At 45.4% G+C, this 13,777-nt stretch overlaps 1 long non-coding RNA gene across 1 annotated transcript; it reads left to right on the forward strand.

Annotated features, from left to right (window-relative positions):
• The first annotated feature begins 615 nt into the window (after positions 1-615).
• Positions 616-9,122, forward strand: LOC147029852 (uncharacterized). Its single transcript, XR_015056110.1, has 2 exons — positions 616-7,252; positions 7,533-9,122. It is a non-coding gene; the product is annotated as an uncharacterized LOC147029852 (long non-coding RNA).
• The last annotated feature ends 4,655 nt before the right edge of the window (positions 9,123-13,777 follow it).

Below are 13,777 nucleotides of genomic sequence, written 5' to 3' on the forward strand. Positions count from 1 at the left end.
GAGACCCTCACCACAAAACAACTTTGGCCACAGTGGGCTCCGAAATTGGATACGCAGCCACAAGGGTGTTTGATCCCTGGGCTGGATTCGGACAAGGGAGAAACTGAGAAGCGGGCCACCGTAAAAGTGATCCCCCTGGTAAATTTCGACGGGTCAGGGAGCGTTGAAGCTTTTCTGACACAATTTGAGTGTATTTCCCGACGAAACGGGTGGAATGAGCGGGAACGTACAGGGAATTTGGTGGCAACGTTGCGGGGACCAGCCGCAGAAGTGTTAAATGTGATCGCGGAGGGGATGTTGACCAGCTCCCACATTTGCGAGGCGTTGAGCCGTCGGTTTGGGTTCGCGGAAAACTGTGATCTGGTGCGGGCCCAGCTCCAGCACCGCAAATTAAAGCCGGGTGAGACAGTGCAGGAGCTGGCACAGGACATTTACCAATCAGTCAGGATCGCGTATCGGGACCTTACAGTGGAGGCATGGGATAGATGGGCACGAGAGAAATTTTTAGCTGCTCTTCCTGACCCTGAGGTCCGAGCGCTAGTGGAGTTACAGGATCTACCCACCGTTCAACGAGCGGCTGAGTGCGCAGCCAGGCTGGCCTCGTGGAGTCGGCTGGGTCGGGTGCCCGAGAGGCCATCGGTGACGATCCGACAGGCGGAGATTCAGGATCAGGGAGGGGGGCTGGGAGAAATTGGCATTACCCAAATATTACAGAGGATGAATCCTCCTGCTGAACTGCCAGGTCTATCCGAGATGCCCTTACATAGGTCGAGTCCGGAAATCACTGTCGGGGGTCGGGGAGACTAGATTGGGCTGAGCATATACGGCCATGCTCGGCTGCTGAGGTTGTGGCGATGTGCCCTCCTTTGGTGGAAAAAAAATGAATTGTGAGAAAATTGGCATGGGTTTGTAAGTTCTGCTGGGTTTTAGAGTGACAATAGGGACAATGGGTAATTGGAAACAAAGCGGGCACGAGTGGCTGTCCAATGGCTGGTGCGTGGATCGGGTGAGAAGTGCTGTGTGAGTTGTTTTAAGTGAAGAAGTGAAATGTATGGTGCACACATTGTTTTTTTTATTGGGCATGGCGTGGTAACAGGGAAGGTCATGGTCGGTGAAGTGTTAGAAATGCAGGTGTCACATGTAAGGCCGATGGGGTGGGGGAGTCATGTGGGTTTTGTGGGTGGGGATGATGTGCTTGTCCACAGGGATTGCTGAAGCTCACGGTGAGCGGGAATTGCGACCCCCTTCAAGGAGATTCACCCCTGGTGGCTAATGGTGACAGTGTCTGGAGCCAACTGGGAGAGGGTCTGGTTGGGCGACCAAGGCGGGTAGGACCTTGGCGACCCAGGAAGGCCAGAGGAGCCAGTGAGACCCCTTCCAGTGTGTTGTACAGGGTTAGAGCTGATGGCTACCAGGGGGGTGGGAATCAAAGGGAGCGGGGCGGAGAAACGTCCGGGTTGGACTAAAGCTTACCTGTGGGCATGGTTGCACCTGAGATGCCCCCATCATCTTGTAGTAACCCACCCCACGGCCACGACGGGATTCAGCCTGCATGATTAAAATGAGGACCATGACCTAGAAATGTGATGATGACCATGGTGTGAGTGTTGTGAAGATGTACGAGTCCCACTCGATCCCGCACAACTTGACATGTGCAGCAAGGGCATGATGTCCGCATAATTTTGGGGCAAGTAAATTTGAAAATTGGCTCCCCAGGTAACGCTGGGTCTATTAGCATCCACTGGGGGAGGCGGTCAAGTGTAAATGTCGGGGATTGTATGTACTCTAACAGCAACCAAACATGTCTACTAGTGTTTGGTTAAAAGTCTTTAGTTTCAATTGGAAAGAGGGAAAGGATAAATCTTCCCATTAGTTTATCTGTGCACTGTCAAGAAACTTGTTTTGACATTGTTACAACACAGCTGGCCTTGACCGTTTGAATGACCTTGCTAATCGGGCAGCTGAGCTTCCTGGAATCTGTTGGACTACTGCCCAGAACTGTTAAGGCCTAAACAACATGTAGGAGGCTACCTTTTAAAATTCTTTAAGGGAATCAAGGGTGTTGTTTCTGCACTCTCTGCGCTCTCTTATCAGCAGTACTGACAGAAGAATGCAATAGATTAATGAATGGTAATAAATCCTCTTTGACACACAGTCATTCAAAGGTCGCAGTAAATTGAATATAAGGCAGTACCGAAAGACCGCTCACCAGAGGATTAGGCTGGGTGGACTATTGTGTTCAAAGCCTGTTGTCTCCATATGCATATGTCTGATGTGAAATAAAACCTTCTCTCCCAAGATCAGTGATGAACAAAGCTTGACCTTAATCGCTGTGGACCTCACCTGAATCTCAACAATTGGCGTAGTCGGCGGGGGGCAAGCCGGATCGAGGAGGAGCTCGAGAGCCCTGGTGAGACAAAGGAGGAAAGAGCCGGCCAGCTTAAGGAAAAGGTAAGAAAGCTGCCTCCTTTCTCACACTGGGGATACTCGTTGCTCTCTGAGATCTGTCCTTGCCCTTTCAAAACGAACCAGGGGAGAAGGAGGTTTATTTGCACATCGGAAAGGGGTACCCGGGAAGGTAAGGGCCCATTGGAAGGTTGAGGGGAACCCCAGGACACTCCTTTGGGAGACCGTGGGGGAGACCCAAGAATACGCCAGGGCCAGGATCCGAACGGGAGATTGAGAGGAGGGAAAGGTGTGAAAACCCCGTTGGGAGGGTGAGGGAGCGGGAAGTGTGCATTGGGAGTGTGAAGAAACACCCCAGGCGGAGAACACTAACCCGGCCCAAGAAAACTCTAGGAAGGATCAGTGAAATAAGGAAATATGGGAAATAAGACGTCAAAATCAATAGTGGATAAAGATGCCCCACCCCGAATACAGCTGCGGGATTAATGTATGAAAAATATGGACCTAAGTCATGCACTCAATTGGCATTGTGGGAAAGGTGGACAAAAAGGGATCCACACCCATTCCCAAGGTGGGGTTCTCTAAGATCAGAAATCGTAGATAACCTATCAAGCCGGCTAGAACATCGAATGAATGATAAAGTAAAACCTGAGCCAGACATGCGAGCGTATGATATGTGGGAGGAGGAAGCCCTACAGGTAAATGAGGTGGCTAGAAAATTAGTGGAACAAAAAGTCGAGAAAATGGGAGCACGAAATAAGGGGAAGCAGGTTCGAGTCCTGTATTCTGTGGTAATAAAAACAGGTTCGAGTCCTGTAGAAACGAGGGAACAGGTTGGAATCCTGTACCATAAAGGGGAGGGTTAAAGGCCCGTCCATAAGAGAGAAGGCTAAAGGCGATTGAGTAGAGCGGGACTTTGATCCTGCACATTAAAGAGAGGAAAGAAAGCTATCAGGCGGTATGCAAGAAAGGGGGATTTTGATCCCGTGATAAAAGGAGACAAGACTAAAGCTTTAGGCTGGTGACAAGTTAAGAACAAAAGATGGGGAATAACTCTGCAAAGAACATAGAGTTACCCAAAGGAACAACACTTAAAGTTACCGGTGAAAGTGGAAAACACTGGAGAGCGTTTGCAGCGTGGCTAACGGAGTCACAAAGTAAGACAGGACGTAAGCGATTTGATTCAGAGGGAATCTTGAACCAACGGGAAAAAAAAAAAAAAAAAAAACACAAGGTTAATGAGCCAGGAGAAGGGCTGTTTGTAGAGTTACCTGTTTGGATGTATTTGTGAATACAATGTGGTGGGGAAGGTTGAGTTTTGTGTTAGACGTAAGTTGAGTGTTCCAACCTGGAACTTGTATGTGTGGAACAACTTGTATGTTTGTATGGAGATAATGATTGGTCGTCATCGTTAATGTGAAGACTTTGGACGAGGTGAATTGCGCACACCAAATCCGGAGGAAGGACGATGATGACTGATTCTGCACGTGTTGTTAATTCAGTGATGGGCAAATGTCATTTTGAGGGTGTGTGTTTGTGTGTGTGTGTGTGTGTGTGTGTGTGTGTGTGTGTGTGTGTGTGTGTGTGTGTGTGTGTGTGTGTGTGTGTGTGTGTGTGTGTGTGTGTGTGTGAACTCGATGGGGAATTGAATAATTAAAACCACTTCAGCAGACAGTTTGGGGATTATGTGTGAGAATTTCCTACAGTACTCGTGCTGTGTGTGGGATGTCAAATGGACCAACGTTCGGGTTTTCTCATGGTCCGATAAACTCTGTATGCTGTTTTGGCTTTGAACACCGTACGTGATAAATGGATGGTCTCCACGGAGCATCATTTTGATTTCAAATTCAAATTCAGTTCTGTTTCCACTTTGTATTGTCGTAAGGCTGATCGACGTTACGGGTTCGTTTTAACGTCAGTTTCAATTCTGGTTTCATTGTTGGGGTCATTAAGCATGTTTTATACTTGATTTTCGTAAATCTGGGAAAAAAACTGTTATTTTATGGGGTTTTGCGAGTCACGTGACGTGCGTAGGATTTAACAGGCGCGCCGAAAGCACGAAATCGTCCCATCGAAGGACAGCTTATCGTGAGGGTTTACGAGATGGATTAGCACATGTTACAAAGTTTGGAGACGCCCTTCATAGGATTCTGTAAAAATTCCGATTTAAAACGAACGTATTTGAGATGTCGTCAAATATTTGTTACGCGAGTTTGATCGTAAAAACCAACGCGCTGAGAAGACGTATTGCTCATGTGAGTGCGTGATGACGTAATCACGCATGGGCCCAGCGCGCTTTGTCAAACTTGAAAGTGCAATTAACACCCTGCTGTGAACGTGCCTGCTTGTCGGAGCAATGTACGAGAATTTCTCGAGGCGGCTGATCTTGAATATGGTGGACAAACTAGATTTTAAAGAGATAGCTTTGTGGTAAAATTAATTAATAAGGACATTAACGTTGACGTTTCAAAGCATCGCTCGATTTTTTGTTTTGAGGCGAGTGCACGCGCTATCGAAACATGGAAGCGACAATGCTTTGAAACAAAAGGCTGTGATATATGTTTGTTCTGGTTGTTGTTGTTGTTGTTGTTGTTGTTGTTGTTGTTGTTGTTGTTGTTGTTGTTGTTGTTGTTGTTGTTGTTGTTGTTGGTTGGGCTTCGTGACGGAAAAAAAAAAAAAAAAGAGACGCGGAAGAGGCGCAGGACCGAGGGATTTAGGATGGATGGAAAGGGGGATTTTAAATGCTTTGAACAAGGAAGGGATTTTATTTAAAGTGGGTTTATCTTTTAGCCGCGTCTCGTGTAGTAAACGCCGGCTCTAAGAGAGCTCCGCGTTGTTCTTCTTATTATTCTTCTTCTGGTGAAGACAAAACCTTTAGGATGTGGCTCTTGGACACATTTGTCCTTGTTTACATGTCAGACATCCAAGAACAAGGATGTTTGGTAGGCTACGCACTGATGAGGATAGCGGTGTTTTTGGGAAAAAATTACGGGCGGAGCTCGTGCTGTTTGAACACGCAGCCATCGTGGGCCTTGACGAGGGAGCGTTTCGATTCTCTGCCTGTCGGGGTCGAGATGTTTGTCTGGAAGCGGACAGAAAAGCATTTCTGTTGTCTTTATATGAGCCTCTATCTGTCAGGATAAATTCATTGGATTTGGGAAGCATAAGCGGAATTAAAGGGATGTAGAGGAACGGTTGCTTAGCAACGACATCGATCTGGAAGGAATGGAATTGGCTTTGCACTGCACTCACTGTCTACTACGATGAAACAGGGCAGGATTATGAATACGTGGCCAAAGCACATAGAGATTACACCGTCAAACGCTCTCTGATGACAACCAACCGATGGATCGGGAAGGAAGGAGCGGCGGTGGAGGTGAAACAAGCCGCCAGAGAGCGCGAACTAATGAAGCACAGAGAAGGACTAACACCGTACATCACAATGGCAGTTACAAACAGACATAGTGCAGGGGAGTTAGGAAGAATGGTGAACAGATTGAGATGCGCCCCAGAACCACAAGATGGGGCAACGAACACCAGAACACTTTACAGGCCGTCAGACAAGGAGATGGATGGAAGGTATGCTTGCCTGATCAAAATCTACAGTAGTGTACAGTAAGGTCTCTGGCCTTCACATCCACTCACCACGCACCCAGAGCAACTTCCAGTCCTGCAAGCTCTAGTCATGGTGGGAGCCTCGTACGGAGGTATCATTTAAAAATAATCTTTTACACAAATACTTGTCATTATGTTGCAGTTGACTGCAGTGTTCAGTGCAGTGGCATGCTGTAAACCTTGTAGTAACGGAGACAGTGACAGAACCTTTGACGACACAACATGCAACTCCTGGTACTGACACTACTCCTTTGTGGGGGGGGAGGGACCTATCACTAGGCAACACACTAACACACTCAAGCCAAAGAAACCGTATACACCTCCGTGGCAAAGGGGGACACGGAAATGAACCAGTACCAACCCCACAGCGACATAGGAGGGGAGCGGCTGGAGAAAGAATGGAAGCGGGTGAATACGCAAGGTTGGGGAAAACATACAACCAAGAACTAGATAAGGTAAAGATATTTTCAAAGGAACCTGGCAAGACCGCACCACTCATTTCCAGAGGGCTGACAACCATCCAGCCACAGCAGCTCATAGAACTGTCTTGCGTCCAAGCCGAGGAAACTTATGATTTGATAGAACGAAACGAGGAAATAAAATCAATTAGATGGTCTTATGCTATGACAAAACCTGTTGGGAGGGACGTCAGAAAATGCAGAAAAGACAGAAGTGGCTTGGCAGAACAAAACGCAAGACAAAACCCAGCGGGGGCACTTTGCACAAATAGGATTCATATGGGGTCAACACGCATCTCTAATTACCCAAGTTCCATGGGCCCCGAAAGAACCCTTTTGGAGTACAGTTGTGAAATCTTGTGAAAATACAGTAACCTCCCGGAGAAGAACACATTTCACTTATAGGTGTTTTCACCTATAAGGCTTGAAGCTCTCACTAGCGATCGAGTGGAACGCAAGGAGGGTTACGCAGGGTGGAGATCTATATTTCATGACTGGGGAGACTGGTTACTGCGCCTGGTAGGGGCAGCAATCCTAATCATCATGGGAATCATTTTTGGAGTATTTCTGATCAAACGTCTCATTTCCATTTGTCTAAAGAAATGCTGTGAAGCCTCACCCCTCACCCAGGCCATCATAATAATTAACAGCGAACTCAGGGAGGAAGACCCCGAGGACCTCTGTATGGGGCCACAACCCGACCCGACCCCCCACCAGCTGAGGAGCCAACAAGGTGTTCTGGCGGAGGGGCGCCCTGGGGAAGACTCTTCCAGGTATTACTGATTACTCAACGAACTTTCAAGTGAAAAGGTAAGCCAAACATGGACTCACGCATCTCACTACACACGAAGATACAGGAAGTTGTAACAAGAAAGAAAGGAAATCTACAAGTAAAATGCTGATGGAGGTTTATGATAGATGTGGCAGTGTTTTGACTAGCATATGCATAATCGTGGAAAATGGACAATACCAGATAGTGAAGGCATGTATGGAAAATACTTGTATGACCCTTAAATGTAAATATGCATCTCATGAGACTCTTTTGTCTTCTAGCGCAAGTTGAGAAAGGAGCTTACACCATGCCTTGAGCGCTCACAGTGCTGCTCACCCATTATTACATTTGCATATTGTAAATATTATTGTTGTAATTAGTGTTGAGTATAATTGCCTAAATAATAATGTTGCTGTTAATATTGTATAGACTTGTAGTGCCTTTAATATTGTGTGGACTTATTACTGATGCTTTTCAAGGTAATTGCCCAAAAGGCCATTGGAAAGTGTTTTTCAGGATGGACAACAAAGCCCAGTACCCAGCTAGTACAGACGGAGATGGCCCCGGTGAACACCGCTGGACTGCTGCCATCCTCAAACCTCCCTGCACTTACACCTACCCCCCCATCCCAATACTATGTACCCCACCCATGTCACCCCAACCCACGAACAATGAAACATATTGTAACCTTGCAGTAGTCGCCGATCCATTACTCAGGCTTCCTCCGAGTGATGAACAATTGCTTCAACTCACATTGGACGAATGTCTTTCGTTGCTTGCACCAATTGAAGGGCTAGGTAGAAATACCATTTGATTTGCCTTGTTGGTAATTGCTGGCAAGTTGTGCCTTCATTATACTCTGGCTTGTAGTTTATCAAATATTCTTTTGCTTTGTTCATAAAGAACATTACATTTATATACTTTAACACTGCCTTACTTGTTGTTCATGAAGTCCATTAAGCGGCAATATATATAATCAAATATTTAATGGAACGTATATTCCTGTATAACTTCATTCTTGTTTAGCCATGAGCAATTCTTGTACGAGCAGCTTTTGGGAGTGCTTGGCTTCCTTATATTCTATGTTTAAATGTTGCGATATTTCCCTTGTTGAAGACTCGGGGTGTTAGTGGACCGGTTGGAAAGTGGGTGGGAACCCCCTTTTGGGCTAGGGGGCGCAGGTGGAACTCCCGATCGTTTTGGACCATCTGGAGCTAAACCTAAGGATGGCCACCCACTGGAGGTTGCTGTCTGCTGACCTGCCGGCCTGCGGATGCTCCTTTTCTTCATTTGTAGTTTCTTTTGCAAATGTTTCAAAGAAACAAGAGGAGGGAAATGTCGGGGATTGTATGTACTCTAACAGCAACCAAACATGTCTACTAGTGTTTGGTTAAAAGTCTTTAGTTTCAATTGGAAAGAGGGAAAGGATAAATCTTCCCATTAGTTTATCTGTGCACTGTCAAGAAACTTGTTTTGACATTGTTACAACACAGCTGGCCTTGACCGTTTGAATGACCTTGCTAATCGGGCAGCTGAGCTACCTGGAATCTGTTGGACTACTGCCCAGAACTGTTAAGGCCTAAACAACATGTAGGAGGCTACCTTTTAAAATTCTTTAAGGGAATCAAGGGTGTTGTTTCTGCACTCTCTGCGCTCTCTTATCAGCAGTACTGACAGAAGAATGCAATAGATTAATGAATGGTAATAAATCCTCTTTGACACACAGTCATTCAAAGGTCGCAGTAAATTGAATATAAGGCAGTACCGAAAGACCGCTCACCAGAGGATTAGGCTGGGTGGACTATTGTGTTCAAAGCCTGTTGTCTCCATATGCATATGTCTGATGTGAAATAAAACCTTCTCTCCCAAGATCAGTGATGAACAAAGCTTGACCTTAATCGCTGTGGACCTCACCTGAATCTCAACATAAATATCCTGTGAATAGTGTGGTTAAGGCTTAGAGTAGGAATGTAAAGTATAAGTGTTGTGTTTTTGTGGAACCTTTTGTTTCCCCTCCCCAGATCACTGGAAGAGTGCTGGGCAAGAGCGATGATCCAGAGGATGGAGTGCAACTTCGCTCAGTGCTCTCATGTGATAAAATAAAAAAATAAAAAAAAACGAATGATTGTTTCGGCGAGGATAAGGCCATAAGGGGGTAGTACATTAAGCAGGATAGGTAAGTTAGCTGCGACTCGCTGCCCATTGCCCCTCCTACTTTATTTCGTTAGGTTAATTAGGTGTGAGTCAGTAAGTGTTGAGGCTGGTACGGTAGCGCCTGTGATATACCTTGCAGGAGCTGCGGTACCAGAGGAGGGGGCAGTGTTACGTTTGAGGGGGGGGGTATGCATTCAAAGGGTAATTAGGATGTTTAATTAGGTATGCCATGCTGTTCGAGTTTACCAGGATCTCGATGTAATAAGTAGCAATTCAGTGGTGAGAAGTTGTCCAGTAAATGTTCATTTCTTCAAGGGGGGAAATGATAATTGTCACGTAATTAGATAGGGACACGGGATAGGGTAAGTGTGTCTGCGTAAACCCCTTTTGGTATTCTCTGAAGACTGGCCGTGACGTCACAGGACTGTGCAGCGGATGGCTCCGCCCCGTGATCACGATTGGCAGAAGGCGACGGCGGTGGGCCAATAAACGGCTCGATTGGAAGTGACGAGGACAGGAGGATAAAAAGGTTCTGTTCGGGGTCGAAAAGGAAGAGGAAGAAGATCGGGACAAAACGATCGTGTGTTTTTGGTGTGGAGGCTGTTGCGTGGGAAGCATACTTGTTGTTGTGCTGATTCGATCGTGTTCTTCATCGTGTCTTGGAGCCTTGCTGAGCCTCGTTCCTCACCTTGGTTGGCTCTGGGGTTCTGCTGGCTCGCACTACGGGGTCGAACGGCGGGCGGACCTGCCTCCCTCTCCTGCTCGCAATTTGGCGCCAGAACTGGTTCCTTCGCGGCTGTGAGCAGACTTGGGCCAGGACCAGGAGGTCGACAGCACCACGGTTTCTCCTGCCCCCCCCCCCCCGACGAGAGCAAGGCCAGCTCGTCCGACGCTGATCCAGGGACAGTTGCGTCCACACCACGGTCCAGCCTGACCACCAGAAGTAGCTACGTTTTGTGTGTGTGTGTGTGTGTGTGTGTGTGTGTGTGTGTGTGTGTGTGTGTGTGTGTGTGTGTGTGTGTGTGTGTGTGTGTGCGTGTGTGTGTACTTGGCGCCTTAGAGGGTTTGAGATCTGTATATTCATTGGAATTGTCTGTGTTTTCCCCACGCCCGATCCCACACCATCCCGTCGAATCGCCCCGGATCCCTCTTCTTGCTGAGTCTTGTTATTTCTGGTTAATAATAAAAACAAATAAACATCATCAACTCAGTGAAAAGCGACTCGTGCCACCTTCCTCGTCCCGTTTGCGGTAGAGCGATTAGAACTGCCATGTTTGGGTTTAAATAAATAAACCGCCTCTATCGTTTCGGCTCATTCTACGTTGGCGGGACTGTTCAAGTCCCGTGGACGTCACTATATATATATATATATATATATATATATATATATATATATATATATATATATATATATATATATATATATATATATATACATATATATATACATATATACATAAAATATGTTTATAATTTATATAAAAAAAAATATAATATATATATAAAATAAATATAATAGATAAAAAATATAAATATATATATATATATATATATATATATATATATATATATATATATATATATATATATATACATATTGTTGCGGGGTCGGGTGAGAAGACCATAAGGTGGGGGAAGCGACGTCGATTCCCACCAGACTTCCCGGAATTGTTGGCCGTCGCTCACGGACTTCGCTCTGCGTCGCCGTCGCTCTGCGTTTCCCTCCCTATTACCTTGTAAATAAATAACTGTTAAATGTTCCAGTTCGTTGTCTGTGATTGCGTTTTCTTTCATTGACCCAGTATGGTTCGGGCTTGAGAATTACGGAGGCCGATTGTGCCGTAAATTGTTATTTGGGCCAGCGCGGCTTTGGTAATACCCGCTCGGTTACGCCGGATCCGAGTCAGTAACAGCGACTCGGTTCGGAGAAAGCCGGCCGAGGGTGTGGCTTCCCCAGTAACTAGACCGCACGGCTCATTAGGTAAATTGGAATCAGATAAAAAGACCCTAACCGTGTGGTCGAAATATTGGCGTCCATGATCCATTAAGCGACCTGTCGACTTCGGAGTTATCTGGAGTGACGATCTTCAATCCCGGGTGTTTGGGGGGGGGGGGAGATGGTCGTTCCCCAACCCCGAAAGCATATATATATATATATATATATATATATATATATATATATATATATATATATATATATATATATATATAGTTTTTGGCCTTATCTCTCAATTTTAGTCATCAGGCCTATGTTGACCTCAAAATAATTAGTGGTTGAAATCAGTGACCTGATGTGCAAATTTCAAGTAAACTGGATGAAAATTGATGATTTTATAAATTCCAACTAAGTTGTTGACCTTTGGCCTCTGTTGACCTTAAAAGTAATTGCTGGTTGAATTCAGTGAGCTGACATGAAAATCCTGTTCAAATTTCAAGTCAGCAGATGAAAATTGCCAATTTTAGAAATTTGGCATATGTTGACGTCACGAAACTTTGTCGCCTGCGTCACAGGGATGGTACCTGCAATCTGTGAAAGTTTTAGAACGTTGGGCTGTAATTGAGCGGATAGATAAACAAACTAACGGAACAAATCAACATATTTTGCAAAGAAAAATTGACAAGTAACAGACAGACAGATAAACAAAGGTGAGAACAGAACCAGGTGGAAGGAAGAAATAATTGTGAAGGATTTGGCACAGGAAAACTGGATTTATAGAAGAAAAAAAAACACAAACAAACAATACTTCTTCTTCTTCTTTCGGCTGCTCCCATTTGGGGTCGCCACAGCGGATCATCCGTATGATCCGCATAGTGATTTGGCACATGTTTTACGCCGGATGCCCTTCCTGACGCAACCCTGGTCGCCTCTTACGACACAGGGATATGGTACACCTATTTTAACCGGGGTATATACCGGTCCAGTACACTGGTACTCACTTTGCCGACCTCGGAAGGATGGCAGGCTGAGTCAACTCCCTGGTGTATTAATTCAGTGGCCCAACGGGGCTTGAACTCAGGACCTTTTGGATCCCAAGTCGCTGCCCGAACCACTGCGCCAACACCAGGCTTCAAACAAACAATACTCAACAACCAAAATTTAAATTTCTGCATTTACATTGAGAAAATTGGTCAGAACTTAACTCAAACCATTTTGCCACAAATATCAAACATGTAAGCTGAAGGCTGAAGTTAAATGTTCATTTTAATTTATAAAACAGCAACATCCATACTTTCCCTTTGGATGTTTTTGGTTTAATACTGCAACAATAGGTTCAATGAGCCTGGTGTGGCTCAGTGGTTAAGGCGGTGGCTTGGGATCCTCGGGGTCCTAAGTTCTGGCCCCGCTGGCTGCTGAGTTAGCATCAGGAGGGTTGACTGAGCTTGTTATCCTTCCGAAGGTCGGCAAAATGAGCACAAGTATACTGTTAATTATTCCTGCAGGGTCAAAGGTGACTAAAGGGTTGGCATCAGGAAGGGCATCCGACCGTAAAAAAAAAAAAACATTGCCACAAGAAAGGGTTCCATGATTGGAGCCCGCAAAAAGCTGACCCCTGCTCAGGGATAAAGGCTTTCAAATGGTGTGATGATGACTACAACAATAGGTTCAGGGATTGTCAATCGAGTATTTGGTGCATTGGTTTGCAGATGTAATACATGCTTGGGTGGTAGAATAGTGTAGAGTTACGCACACTCGCCTCAAAGCCCTCTCGACTGGGTTTGAATCCCAACCCAGCTATAAACTGTCATCCTGGTGTTTCACAGGCAGGGTGATTCATTAAGGTGTGTGTGTCCCTCAGATAGATGTTAAGCCGAGCGTCCCATCTGCCGGAATTAATTTATGGACGTTGAAGATTCCATGGTGTCATTTGCGAAGAGTAGGTGAGTTATCACTGGCACCATGAACAAATTACAAATTTCTGCCATGACTGAGGATAGCGAGTAGGCTGGTCTTCTTGGAAGTTCCTTGACCCCAGATTACACCGCTTGCTATCCGAGTCATTCCATCTGAAATCACCAAATTTAAGAAAATATTCCCAGTTGACCCCCTCCGATTTACATTAAACTTTCATAAAATAGTTCCCAGGTATCAAAATGAAGCTGCGTAAAATTTTAGGTTCATAGATGCGGTCAACTCCGAGATATTGAGGGTTGAAAATGTGGTTGTGGCCCTATTTTTATGGTCGTTGCGAGCATCACAAAATGAACGGCTACTTTTAAACTCCCACAACTTTTTAAATATTAATGCTAGAGCCTTGAAATTTTCAGAGATTATTCTTCTATAACTGCTCTGTAAGAAACAAACATAAAACTGAGTATACCTCCATTAAAATTTTCTGACCTGATCAGTTGAAATCCAGAAAAAAATGATGGT

Source organism: Eptatretus burgeri, chromosome 3 (assembly GCF_056783735.1).
Source record: "Eptatretus burgeri isolate ZD-2024b chromosome 3, Ebu_testis_v1, whole genome shotgun sequence".
Classification (NCBI taxonomy): domain Eukaryota; kingdom Metazoa; phylum Chordata; class Myxini; order Myxiniformes; family Myxinidae; genus Eptatretus; species Eptatretus burgeri.